Raw genomic sequence first — 13,560 nt, forward strand, 5'->3', positions numbered from 1 at the left:
GTCAGAGCCAGAGACTAGTGCTGGAGCGGCTCCAAAACGAATCATTTAAACTGGTTTCTTGCAGCCCCAGTAAATCGGCTCTGACAGACCTCGGTGACATTGTAGCGCTGACAGATCCTAATACTTTCCCCTCCCTATGCTGAGACGGATCCGTCAGCACAAAATTGTCACCGAGGTCTGTCAGAGCCATAAACTAAAACTAACTACAGGCGGCACGGACCTCAGATTTTTAAGGACGTGCGGGTTTAGATCCGCGAGGTCCATCAGGTCCGTGAGGTCCGCATTTTACCCCTTCCCCATACCAGGGTAGAACCTGAGAAATGCAAATCACATGACGAGTGAATCCTGAATTTAGGGAAAACGATAAGTCAACAGTGTGTGTGCCTCCGTCAACCATTTTCTATTGAATTTTAAAATCATTGCATTGACCAGCTCTATTTTTGTAAATATTTATATTCTCATGTTTTAAACTCCTTTAGATTTGAGAAGTTTGTTTCAATCATTTCATAGACAGCTATATTTGGTCATGTTCAGGCACAGTTGTCTTAATACTGTAGGTCATTGGAAAGTTCTTGTGGGTACAGAAAACATAGAATAGTGTCCCTAACAGAGAGGGAAAATAAATCAATCACCCAGCAGCTAAGTAGCAGCATCAGCACTAGATAAGTGGCAAAATTAATTCATTACACGTCCTCAGATACAGTTTATATGATTTCTCTTCAATATATCTGAATTGATCCAAATATAACTTGTCATAATGTGCAAAATGTGTCTCATAAGCCATCTTAAACGTAATAAATTCAGTATACAAACAAGAATGCAGGTCTCGTTTTGGAATGCAGTCCTATGGTGCAACCTTTTCTCCAGGCTAGCCATAGTTCTTGAATAGTTATCTTGTGTGCTGTATGAAAGTTATCTTGAAGTCCGCCTAGGATTTGCAGCGGGTTAGATCAACTGACTGGCTGATCAGCTACTAGCCTAACCACTGTATCACTAAGTGAAGTCAAAGCCAACTTAATAAGGACTTAAGAGAACTATCCCAAACAAGGTGCTAGAGCTGAAAGGCTGCATTTAAATAGGGTTGGTGGTCTTACCTATGAAAAATATAAACATAATTGTTCAAAGATGAGTTGCTCATTTTTTTCAGAGCAAATAGATTCTGAATGGGGTTAAAAATGATTCTCTGGTGACACTAGCCAAGCTCAGCTGTTCTTTCTACAACTATCAAACAATAGATTGTCATCACCTGATGATGTCAGACTGTGGGAAAAAAAAATTGCGTTTGGTTTTCTAATCCATTACATTGTGCAGCATCTGAAAATGCACGAAAAGTGATTTGAGAAGCCTGATGAGGTGAAGAGACAGCTTTAAAACTTCTTGGAAATAACTTTCAGCAATGGAAGTGGACATTAAAGCAAGCGTACTGCATAGATAGAATGCTGCAGCAACTCGGTTCTAAATTATCTGGGTATAATATAATATAGGTGTGTAATAAAGGGGTCCTTTTACTAAGGCGTGCTAACCAATTCAGCATGCGCTAAATGCTAAGGTGCCCATAGAATATAAGGTTAGCGTGTGCTATATCAGCGTGCCTTAGTAAAAGGACTCCAAAATGACACCACCACCCTGCACCTTCTTTCTCTCAAAAAGGCCAACCCACAGACTAATCGGGCAGCAAATGCAATCTTGAGGTCATTCAGCCTTACAGTGTATTTCAGTCTTTGTTCTTGTGCCAAATTCATGAAAATTAATAAAGAAATATTAATAAAAAGTAATTTTAAAAAAATATAGTAAAAATAACACATTGAAGAAATGTATGAAAAGTAATTTACCTCCCTTTTACAAAACCATAGCGCGATATTTAATGCCGGCCACGGCGGTAACAGCTCCAACGCTCATATGAGCGGTTTTGTTAAAAAAAGAAAAAAAAAATGGGGGGGGGGGGTTAATGTTCCATTATATCAAAACATACCTGCTACCAAAGATATCTTCTAATAGCTTTTCACAATAAAATGTGTAAATATTTTCTGTGGCTGAGCATATTTGGTCATTTCTACCAAGACACCGCATTCAGCAGCTTGTGTATATCACTGTAAACAGCAGCAAATGTGTCTGAAACCACATACTCAGCTTTACAAAGTAACCTGTTAATAAATCTAAGTGCTATGTTCATTCAGACGGGGGCCTTTTTATTATGCCGCAGTAAAATTTGCAATCGCTGTGGCTTAACATGGGACTTGACCCCCCCCATGGTAGCTGCAAATTATGAGCTCCTTTTACAAAGCCGCAATAGCAGCTCTCCCACGGCAAATGCACCAAAGCCCATAGGAACCGAACGGGCTTTGATGCATTTGCTGTGGCTTTGTAAAAGAATCCCTTAATGCGGCAACCATTGAGGTGGAAAAGGGTAAAATTCCCCATTCATGCATTGCAATCAGTGTGCATTTACTGCAGAGGCACTTCCCACCTTCTACACTTATCGCATGCTAACTACCAAATGCCTTCCATGCCCACTCTCCACCTATGCTGTGCTCCTTCACAAAAAAGTACTAAAGTGTGTGATTTACCACACAGTAACAGCTACATTACCACAAAGCCCCTCAACGCATTTGTACACTAGCAAACCATATGAATAGCGCAGTTTAGCAAAAAGTCCCCACAGTAATCTATTTGAAGATTCAAGGGCCCTTTTACTAAAGTGCAATAAAGTTTTGCAATCACTGTACCGTAATTGCACAAATTGCCAAGAGGTAACTGCAAAACATCTGTGTTAACTGTTATGGGTATTCTTACCACCTACCCATACAATTAATGCAGAGAAAAAAAATATATTTAGCGCATGTTAGCTGCATTGCAGATAATACAGATGCTCTTAATGTCACCTAATGAGGTGGTATTATATGTTCTGCATTATCTGCTACTTGACTGTTTTACTAGGGTGCGCTAAATGATTAGTGCACACTAATTGATTTAGCGCACGCTAAACGCTAACGTGTGCATGTTAGTCTATGGACGTGTGAGTGTTTAGTGCGCGCTAATCGGTTAGCGCACCTTAGTAAAACAGGGGGTTGATATGTTACTGTGCATTAACTGCAAGGTGCAGGTCACACCCATTCCCTGTTAAGCAGTTGACATGGAAATTAGTATGTGCTGGGTCAACTTACTGAGTTAATATTTAACCATAGGCTAATTCCAATGTTTACTGCTTAATGCACCTTAATAATTTAAAAAAAAAAAAAACTTTCAATCATCATAAAATTCATTATTCAAACATGGTGATTCACAGATGTGCAGCAGCAACAGGCAAGAAAAATAATTATTCTGTCTTCCAGTCACTGATGACCTGTAAAAAATAGAACTGAAAACATCTTTAGAGATGAACGGGATTTTATCTCGCGCACCTGACGGTATCTTATGAATGAAATGAACCGATGGATGGTGGAGCTGCGTCAAGTTTGATTTACATTCATAACCTTGTTACTTCCTTACTTTAAGACTTTGGGAAAAATAATTTCTACATCTCGTATCCCTGTAAATGCTGCCAAAAAAAAAAAATTGTTTCTAGCTGAGCAAACGGTGTATTTCTGCATTCGAGTGTATTAGAAATTCAAGACCTGTCAACAGAATATGAGGAGAAACATAAAAAGCCTGTTACTTCAGCAACTACATTCAGAACCTTAATAGCAGTTAGTAATAATTTACAGTACTGTTTGAATATGTTGTCTTTTATATAGGGATTCCTATTTTTTTAACCTACGTTAAAAAAAAATCAAAGACCATATTCAGCAATATATACAGAGATACTGAATCCCTTTGGGGGTATTATCCATCAAAGCATATCAGGCCAGAATTTTGATAGATTTTCTTGAAGCTTACATATCCTACTCAAACTTACAGGATAGGACTCAGCGTCAACAAAGACCTTTATGACAAGACATCAGTTTCAGTCATGTCTACAAGCAAGGGAGAATAAGTCTTTGTAAATATGGCAATAAGAATATCACACCAGGTGAAAATATTCCCATTCCCATTTGAGTTAATGTGAACATCGAGCTTCCAAGTCTGGACATAATGCAATGAAGTTTCAATAGGGTGAGAAACCATTTGTTGCCATCAGTGATTATCAATCTTTAGTGAAGAATCTCTACAGACTCCGATTATTGAAATGCAAGATCTTCCTATTGTATTTTTAAAAAAATGCTTCTCCAGGGAACCTTTTTTTCTTTGAAAATTAAAAATTAATATAAACGATATAGCAGCACATTGTTTCTTTGTCCCCTAAAAAATATAAAATAATGCTTATTATACAATAAATCAGATGGTCACGCCGAACAAAATTTCCTGCCCAAGGCGGCATGTGGTCATTGAGTAGTGAAGTTGGATGCCAGAAGTCGTGATTTCTGAGACGTGATGACACAAGAACATACTGGTGCCTACACAAACTTCAGCTTCTCCCAGCACCAAAGGCTTAGTGGACCAATAGGAGGAACCAGAATTATAGATCTACTGTCTCCTACAGTAGCTAGATGTGTTAGATACATTGAGTAGACCTCTGAAGAAAAGCTGAATCAAACACTTCTGTACACAGATTCTACAAAGCTCGAAAAATTAGAAACTAGTTTACTGCTTATGTCCGTAGTAAGGGCGTGGTAGATAAAATGTAGAACAGATGGAAAAAAATCGTTAAAGTTCGTCTTTAACATGCTTGGTGGAGGAGTTACCTGTCAAAAGGATAAAAAAAATGTTAAAGGATAAGTCTTGGCAAGGTTTCAACTTATGGTAATTTCTCATTTAGAAGAACTCCTATGTTAAACTAAAGTATCAATTTCAAAATACTATATGCGACTTGAAAATAAATATATATTCATACTTATGCTTATTGTGAGAATGCATAGTTGAATAGATTTACATTTGATCCTCTTTAGAGGTTTAATAAATATCGTAGTTCAAACACCACAACTGATAACTCTAATAAGGAAGAAGCAAATAAGCAGTCAAGACAGCTACCCTCACACCTCCTGGGAGTTTGAGTGGATGGATGGGGTGGATGTGCTTGCACAGTCAGGGCTACCTACCCCATCATATATGTACTAGCCTTTGGTAAATGTCATATTTCAATGGTGGCACTAAAATGCATTACACTGATCTTTAACAATAGATCCCAATTAACTATTTCCCTGCCAAGGTAAGAACTGGAAGAAAAGCAAATTCACACAAGATGGTGTACTGCTAATTAACCCCACCCCACTCTCCTTTTCACACAACCATAGCACGGCAATAACAGCTAGCAAACCCAACTGTCTACCACTCCAATAGCCCTCATAGTTGCAGGTGGCACCTATATAGCAATATCGTACGGTTTTGGAAGACTCACACTTTACACCGGAAAGGTAGTGGTTAGAGTGGCTATGGGCTTGGGTCCTCCTCTCTATGGTTCACTACCTCACCCACCAGGTTACTTAAGACACCTGTGTGATGCTCTACTAGGCTTTCCCTTACCCAGTGCTGCTGTTCTAGAAACAGGTATGTACTCTTTCATTCAGAGTTTTGTGAGGTGGGAGGGGGTTAGTGACCAGTGGGGGAATGTTGGGCTGTCATACCTTCATTTATCCAGTGGTCAACTGGTAAGTTTGGGTACCTTTGTGAGACTTAGACACTTCTAAAACAGGTCTAGCTCTTAATGTCTAAGTTCCATCCAGGACATCTTAAGAAAGGTTTGATAATCACCAGAAGATGTCCATAGCATGCTTCCCGGAACTGTGGACACACAACAGGCAAAATGCCTCACTAGACGTCCAGAAAAATGGCTTTGAAAATCGGCATTTGGGAATCCCAGCGATTAAGACATCCAAGTGCCAACTTGACAGCGTTCGCCGTTCCACTTTAAAGTCTGATTGGTCGTGCTACACCCTGAGGCAGCAGATTTGTGAAACGCTGGCCACCGTCGGTGTACCGATCAGCGGAAGATAAGTGGAAAAGATTTTCTTCTATATTTTTTGTTTTCGCTAGCAAAGTACAGCATAAAGCTCTTTTCATTGAAGGTTTTTTTGCCAATGAGGTGATTACTCAACCACCTTTAGCAAACCACTTCAGTGGAGGTGGGAGGGCCCTTGTCTGAGGCTTTTTCCTTCAGTTTGAATGAGTTATTAGCCTATGCTGTTCTTACATTACACCATTGGACATTTCAGCATCAATTGAAATTGAAAGTGTTATTACATATATTTACTTTAGTTATTTAACACACGGAGAAGGAAAAGCTATTTGCCATTCCTCTCTCCCTTCATTCCCTCTACTTATGCTCCCCAGTCCTCCTCCTCCTCTCTCTCCTTTCCCCTCCAACTTGAATGCACCTTCATGCAAATGCCAGGCCACTTGTTTTTCCAACAAGTGCCCAGGACAGCTGTCCCTCTCATTTACCATTAATTATGATCCTAAGTGAAAACATTACGCATAATTCCAGACAGAGAGAGTTATAAAGAGGGAGGCCAAAGCATGGATATCAATCTGGTCCATATATAATATATCTGCACACATATTTCATAAATACTGAAAACCAAAACTGTTTATGGCCTACGAGGACCAAATTCATCCATTTATTTATTTATTTTAAAAAAATGTATATACCGCCTGGAGTCTCAGCAGTTTCCAAAATAACATACAGAAAAATACCACATACATAACATTTTACAATACTTCAAAACATCTTAATAAGTGCAACCTGAGGACACCTCAGTATCATCCTTCACTGTCATTACAGACAGATTTAGAATAAAGTCCAAGGGAGCAGTTCACAGATATGCATCGACAAATAGCTTTATCTTAAGCAATCTCTTAAAGCTATAACAATCTGAACATAGTCTTAATTGACCCTGTAGTTTGTTCCAAAAGGAAACACCCATACATGGAAAACATTTTTAATTGTATGGCCACTTATCTTATGTTCACAGCCAGATTAGATATCAAACGCATACTACCATCTGATCTCAGAACTCGCGAGGGTCTATAGACCGTCCAACAATCCTATTCTTTTGTAGATGTGACCTTAGCAGTGCTGCATGTTCTTACAGTTATCTGCAGTTACTAGGTGGGAACGGTTTAAGCATGCCAATAAAAGTGACAGGTTAGTTCCCCGGTTCTTTTGTTTGCTAAGCTAAGCAGAGCTAGCCATTTTCAGTTAATTATTCAGAATTGAACAAAAAACTATATGTTAAGCTGGAGGGGAGGGCAGAGAGGCATTTTGGTATCATCACAGGCCTACGGTATGCTCCTAACAACACAAGGCATGCCCATATTTACACAGAATGCTTTATTTATACAAAAACCGGTACCAGTTACTTTTCAACTTTTTCAGTAGACCATGGAACTCAATTATTCCTACTGCAGAAGGACTGTTGTTTGCTGAAAGCTCATATGTTTCATAATGCAAGACTAAGCTAGAACTGAGCTTCAGTGAGGCATGACATTTGAGGCTCTTAGGGACTAGGCCCTTCTCCTTTAATTTGGAGCTACATATAAAAGGTAGAAAGATTCGAGTTTGTTTGTAGAGACCCAACACAGCACTTCACGTTTTCAGGATTTCAATCACTTCTAACATCAAATGATTCCCAAACCAGTCTTTGAGACTCAGCCAGCATGTCTGATTTTCAGAATCTTTGCAATGAGAACATAGGGACGGGATAGAAGACATCAATGTAATGTAATGTAATAGGACTATTTGCATACATTAAATTATATGCATATACATTTCGTTTATATGAACATTCTAAAAAACTGAGTGGCCACAAGCTTTTTCTATAACAAACTATACATGTCTGAGGGAACCAAGATGGCCGCCAGCACTTGAGGCCATATGGACTCATCTCCAGAACTCCAGTTACATTTTGTTCTTAATTTTTCCTCATTGCCCACACAAATGGGGAAATGGAAGGCCAAATGGAAAAATATCACTACATTGGCTTCTCTGGAAAAATATCACTACAGACAATTATTGTGTGGTTTCTTCAATGGTAAGGAATGCTGAAGGACTACATGCTGCAGCATTTGCAGTTGGAGGACTGCAGCTTCCTGAGGAGGGCATTTCGCTGAGTTTGCCTGCCTGAACTTCTCCCTCAGCCAACTGTCACCAATTACCCACTTCAGGGAGAAGCATCAAATTCCCTTCAAGTTGTTAGGAACCAAGAAAATTGGGGAGTGCCCAAAAGCAGTCAGATTGTTGGAATGGATACAGTACCTAAGCATGACTGACACAAGGCTGGTGCCATTTACAGAATCAGTCCCTAAATGTAAAATGCTTTAAATATTGGGTTAATAACTGTACAGTATATACTTGAATAAAAGCTGAGATTTTGGGGCCAAAAAATGACCCAAAATGGGTATTTCTGTTTATATTCGGGTCAGAATCCACCTGCCCCCACCCCCCTTACCCGGACCTGTTGGCAGGCCTCCACCAGGTTTGCCGTAAGACCTGGTGGTCCAGCAGTGGGTTAAAACAGGAGGAATCTCTCCCACCTCCTGTCCGGACAGACTCTAACAACTCTCACCTCCCTCCTGCCTCCCCAATTAGTAAAAAGCATACCTTTAAAATATCTGGTTGTGCAGCAGTGAACCGAGGTAATTCTCTTTTTCAAAATCCCTCTCTTTTTATGTCAAAGAGATGTCAGCAAATGCTGAACACTCAAGAGTAGGGGGTTTATCTCTCCCTGATATTAAGTTTTACACATTACAGGATTGCAAGTACCATGAAACCTATGGCTGATTGATTGATTGAAAGTCACACTGTGCTACACTCCCCTGGAAACAAAGCAGCAGTTCTGTGTCCTGTAAGTGGCAATTTAGTTTAGAATGGGCTAGGGAGGACTTTGACAGGAACTACAGTAATCTGGAACATGAGGTGTGTGTTGAGCAGACTCTACAGTCTGTATCCTGCAAACAAAGAGGTGGTTTGGATAGGCTGGAGTGAGCTTTGATGGTAATTCCAGTAGCTGGAACCCGATGGACAGTATTGGGTGAACTTTACAGTTAATGGCAAAGAAAAAAAAGACAATTTATATGAATTTATAAGGTGTATACATATTGGGCAGATTGGATGGACTGTTCTGGTCTTCATCTGCTGTCATTTGCTATTTCACTATGTTACAGTGAATCAGTGCCAGTGGTAGATGTTATATGATGCTGAAAGATAAAATGAAAGTTAATATCGTCCTAAATTTATTTATTTTATTTACTTATTAATTCAATTTTCTATACCGTTCTCCCAAGGGAGCTCAAAACGGTTTACATGAATTTATTCAGATTCTTAAGCATTTTCCCTGTCTGTCCAGGCGGGCTCACAATCTATCTAATGTACCTGGGGCAATGGGGGATTAAGTGACTTGCCCAGGGTCACAAGGAGCAGCATGGGTTTGAACCCACAACCTCAGGGTGCCGAGGCTGTAGCTTTAACCACTGCTCCACACACTCCCCTTTTTAAATCTTTGAATGATATAATTATGCTGTTTTTTTACTAGATAAAGATCTACTATTGTTGATGCACACTGATTATTGCTTGTTTTTTATTTTGGAAATGCAGTTCATACAGGTATCACAGCTCACGTATGTTGCCATGTATCTAGATTCAAATCTCATGATGCCCCTTTCAGCAAACCATCCCTGGCTACCCAGAGGGAGAGTGTGGCGCAGTGGTTAAAGCTACAGCCTCGGCACCCTGAGGTTGTGGGTTCAAACCCACGCTGCTTCTAGTGACCCTGAGCAAGTCATGTAATCCCCCCATTGCCTCCAGGTACGTTAGACAGATTATGAGACTGCCGGAACAGTTGGGAAAAATGCTTGAGTACCTGAATAAATTCATGTAAACCGTTCTGAACTCCCCTGGGAGAACTGTATAGAAAATTGAATGAGAAAACAAAAATTTGTGGAGAATCGCTATCCAAGTGTTGGATTTATTGAAACAAACAAGTAATCCACATAAATACATCTAGGGATCCTATGGAGAAAATGTGTATGGTCACAGGAAAACTGTAATATATGCTATGTGAAAAGATAAAATAAGAAAAGTGAATAGTGAGTGGATTGTGTATTTATATTGACAAAATGATGACTAGTGCTATATCATGAACGAAATAAGGACTTTGAGAAAGTGATGTGAAATTTGTAAATAGGAAAAGAGTGTAAATTTAAAAATTTGGACGCAAAAAAACGCATTCCTCTGATTCCACGTGAGAACACCGAACTACAAGTTTACATATATGTGCATAAGAGTCTGGCCAGACAATTAAAACGTGAATGGTGATGAACAGTGAAGAGGAATAGGGAGAATGAGACATGTAATTTTAAGGGGATTATTATATACCCTATTGGTCCTAAAAGTGAATTTGTGGATTAAAACTGCAAATACATAATGAGGTGTAATGTTAAAAAAGATCACTAAATAATAAGAAATTGTAATGCAAGAATTAAAAATTAAAAGTAGACATAACACTACAAGATTTAACTACCATAGCCACCTAACAATGCCTAACCTCAATACAGAATAAACATGCATGTCGCTCTATTAGCTCTTTGCTATGTCTTATAAACATCTCTTTAGCCAATTGCCACAAAATGTAACTAGACATGGCCTGAGAAAGAGATGAATCTGGTATATGCTACTACTACTACTACTGATAATAATCGTTTCTATAGCGCTACTAAATATATGCAGCACTGTAAAAGATAGTTACTACTGATTCTAGGGTAAACCCTTTACGCCAAGGTAACCTGGACTTTCTTCCAGGCACACAAGCCAGTACCCTGATCAGGTGGCACAACAAAGGCTTGCAAAACATTGCAGATATCATCAACGACTGTGGTCAGATCAAACCCTTTGTTGACCTTTCATTTGTCTAATCCTGTTTTATTTTACATGTTTACAAATCAGGCTTTACAAGGATCCCTTAAGTAAGCATAAACTCAAGGGCAATGTAACTGAGCCCAAGGAGGAATGTTTCACAGTGGCACACAAAGTCTAGAATAACCGATCACAAAAACCTCTTACGCTATCCAATAATTTTGCTGCCTTAATCAAGTGGAACCAAGATTTGGGTTCAGATCCATGGATTGTCCTGAGTGAATGGCTGTAAAAAAAACAATATTAATCTAATCTAATTTTGAATTTATGAGTTGTGCTATGGCTAAAGGTTCAAGGCGACTTACAGTACAATTTATGGAGATAGTTTAGTGCATTGCAAGAATGCAGTAGAGATACATTATAGAACCTTGGGATTCTAAAAGGTAGAGATTGTCAATTCATGCAGTTAACGAGATAATTTGGTATAATTCAGAGATGCTGCAGGAAGTACATTACATAAGCATACAGAGAAGGGATACAATACAGCGAAAGAGCTAATACAGTTTGCTGAATGATGCCATGAGGCAGAGTCTGCTATAGTCATTAACTGGAGGTTGGTAGTGTACTTAGTGCCATGGTGGCAATGGTGTGGTTACATGAGTCAGTTTCCTTGTGTGTGTTTTATATCAAAGTCTGGTTCGGTTCTGAAGGTTGTTGGAATTTAATTATTGGTAGAATATATGAGACAAGCTTTTCTTACAGAATGGCAATTTCAATTTATCATGGGAACATATTTTTTGGGGGAATGCATATCTGGGTGAAGTGTAATCAGAGATTAATGACTGTCCAAAAGTGTAAAATGATAGATGTCGCGCTGGGTCATGCTTTCTAGTCTTGTCCTGCAGTCCAGCACATTTGGAGTTCAGCTGTCCAGCATCTTCTAGATATCACTGTTATTCATTCCACCTAGATGCAATTATTTCAAGACTTTTTTTGTTTACCTGTCCTCTGGAGGGGAGGGTGTAAAATTATTGATTAAGAAACATCTTTTCTTGCTTTACAAAAAAAAAGTATTTTGACCAATCAGCATTTGCTAGAATCACCAAGCATGACTCAGTTAAAAAAATAAAATAAAAGCACCAACTTCTGTGAGGTAATGGAAAAGTTTTCAAAATGTCTGGGTGGCATACTAGGACATTTCCACATAAGGCAAGGATTTTGTTTACTGCTTAATTCCTAGACCAGTGGTCCTCAACCCAGTTCTTAGGGCATACCCAGCCATTTAGATTTTCAAGATATCCACAATGAGTATGTATGGCATAGATTTATAAACCAAGAAGGCAGTGCATCTGTAATTGACCACTGAGAAAATTACAGATGCGAAAGCTGGACACTGTGAAAACAAGACAGAAAGAAGATTGACTTATTTGAGCTTTGATGTTGGAGAAGGATTTTATGCATGCTATGGACCGCCAGAAAAACTAACAAATCAATTCTGGAAGAGATCAAACTGGCTATGTCACTAGAAGCCCTAATGATGAAGTTACGACTGTCTTATTTTGATCACATCGTCAGAAGAGAAAGATCATTGGAGAAGGACATCATGTTTGAGAAGATCAAAGGAACTAGGCGAAGAGGGCAACCTGAAATCAGATGGCTGGACACGTTGAAAACGATCATGAGGATCAAACTGGAGGATCTTACTGGACTAGCATAAAACCAACTTCTTTTCAGATCTGTAACTCATCAAGTCGCTAGGACATAAGCATGAGTCGATGGCACCTAAAAAAAGAAGGCAGTGCCTGCAGACTTATTCACTGTGGACATTCTGAAAATCTAACTAGCTGGGTATGCCATGAGGTTGAGAACAACTGCTAGAGACTATCTTTGTTGGGTTTGTCGACCCAATGAATACTTTTTTCTTTTTTTTAATGAAGCTAACTATTTTGACCATATGACTACTGTTAGGTAGGGTGGGATGAAATGAGTAGTTACTGCAAATATACTGCTTTTGTCTTTGGAATGTTTTGTTGTTTTTCATTTTTGTTGGGTTTTTTTTTTTTGCACCAATGCATTACTATATAAGTACATGGGCAGCAGAATATCTTTTCACTGGAAGGGTCAAATGACCATATCCAGCTTCACCTCCAAGCTATTTAGTTGTTGATGCCGTGTTGGGCAGAACCTTAGGGTCATGACCTTAGGGGCCCACCTCTTTTCATTGTCTGTTTTCCCATATGTATATGGTTCCAGCTGCTTGACTAACAAAAAGAAAAAAAAAACAACTTTCCATAAAATTTGGACTGGTATTTAGCACACAAAACCATTACATAATTATTATCATGTCTAAGTTGGTGAAGAGTGATTGATAGATCATTACGGAATGCTATCTTATCAACAAGTCACTAATTTCCTAACCAAATAAGGAAGTTGATAATATTTAACTTGATAACTTATCTAAATTTAAATTCCAGATTTGCTAATGTTTAATTAAAAAGATCAATTATATGAAGTTTTATTGCTTGATCAATGATATTTAGCAGCACATTTTCAATCTATCTCATTTCAATATAGGTCTTAGTGAAGTTTAACCTGGTGAATCTTAGTTAATGCTCTTTCCAAGATAACATGTTTATTGCTTTTCCTATTAGTTATTTGATTTTTAAAAATCTGCATCAAGGAAGGGTTAATAAAGCAGAATTACCAATTATGAGGTGATGTCTCCAAATATCTAT

The 13,560-nt window shown here is 38.7% G+C and overlaps 1 protein-coding gene across 1 annotated transcript in view; it reads right to left on the reverse strand.

Annotated features, from left to right (window-relative positions):
• Positions 1 to 224: 224 nt before the first annotated feature.
• The window catches only part of KIF5C (kinesin family member 5C), a 242,236-nt gene continuing 228,900 nt past the window's right edge, over positions 225 to 13,560 (reverse strand). The window contains exon 26 of the mRNA XM_033946311.1: positions 225 to 4,721. The gene's annotated coding sequence lies outside the window, so the exon portion shown is untranslated. The remainder of the gene's footprint in view (positions 4,722 to 13,560) is intronic.

This window comes from Geotrypetes seraphini, chromosome 5, assembly GCF_902459505.1.
Source record: "Geotrypetes seraphini chromosome 5, aGeoSer1.1, whole genome shotgun sequence".
Classification (NCBI taxonomy): Eukaryota; Metazoa; Chordata; class Amphibia; order Gymnophiona; family Dermophiidae; genus Geotrypetes; species Geotrypetes seraphini.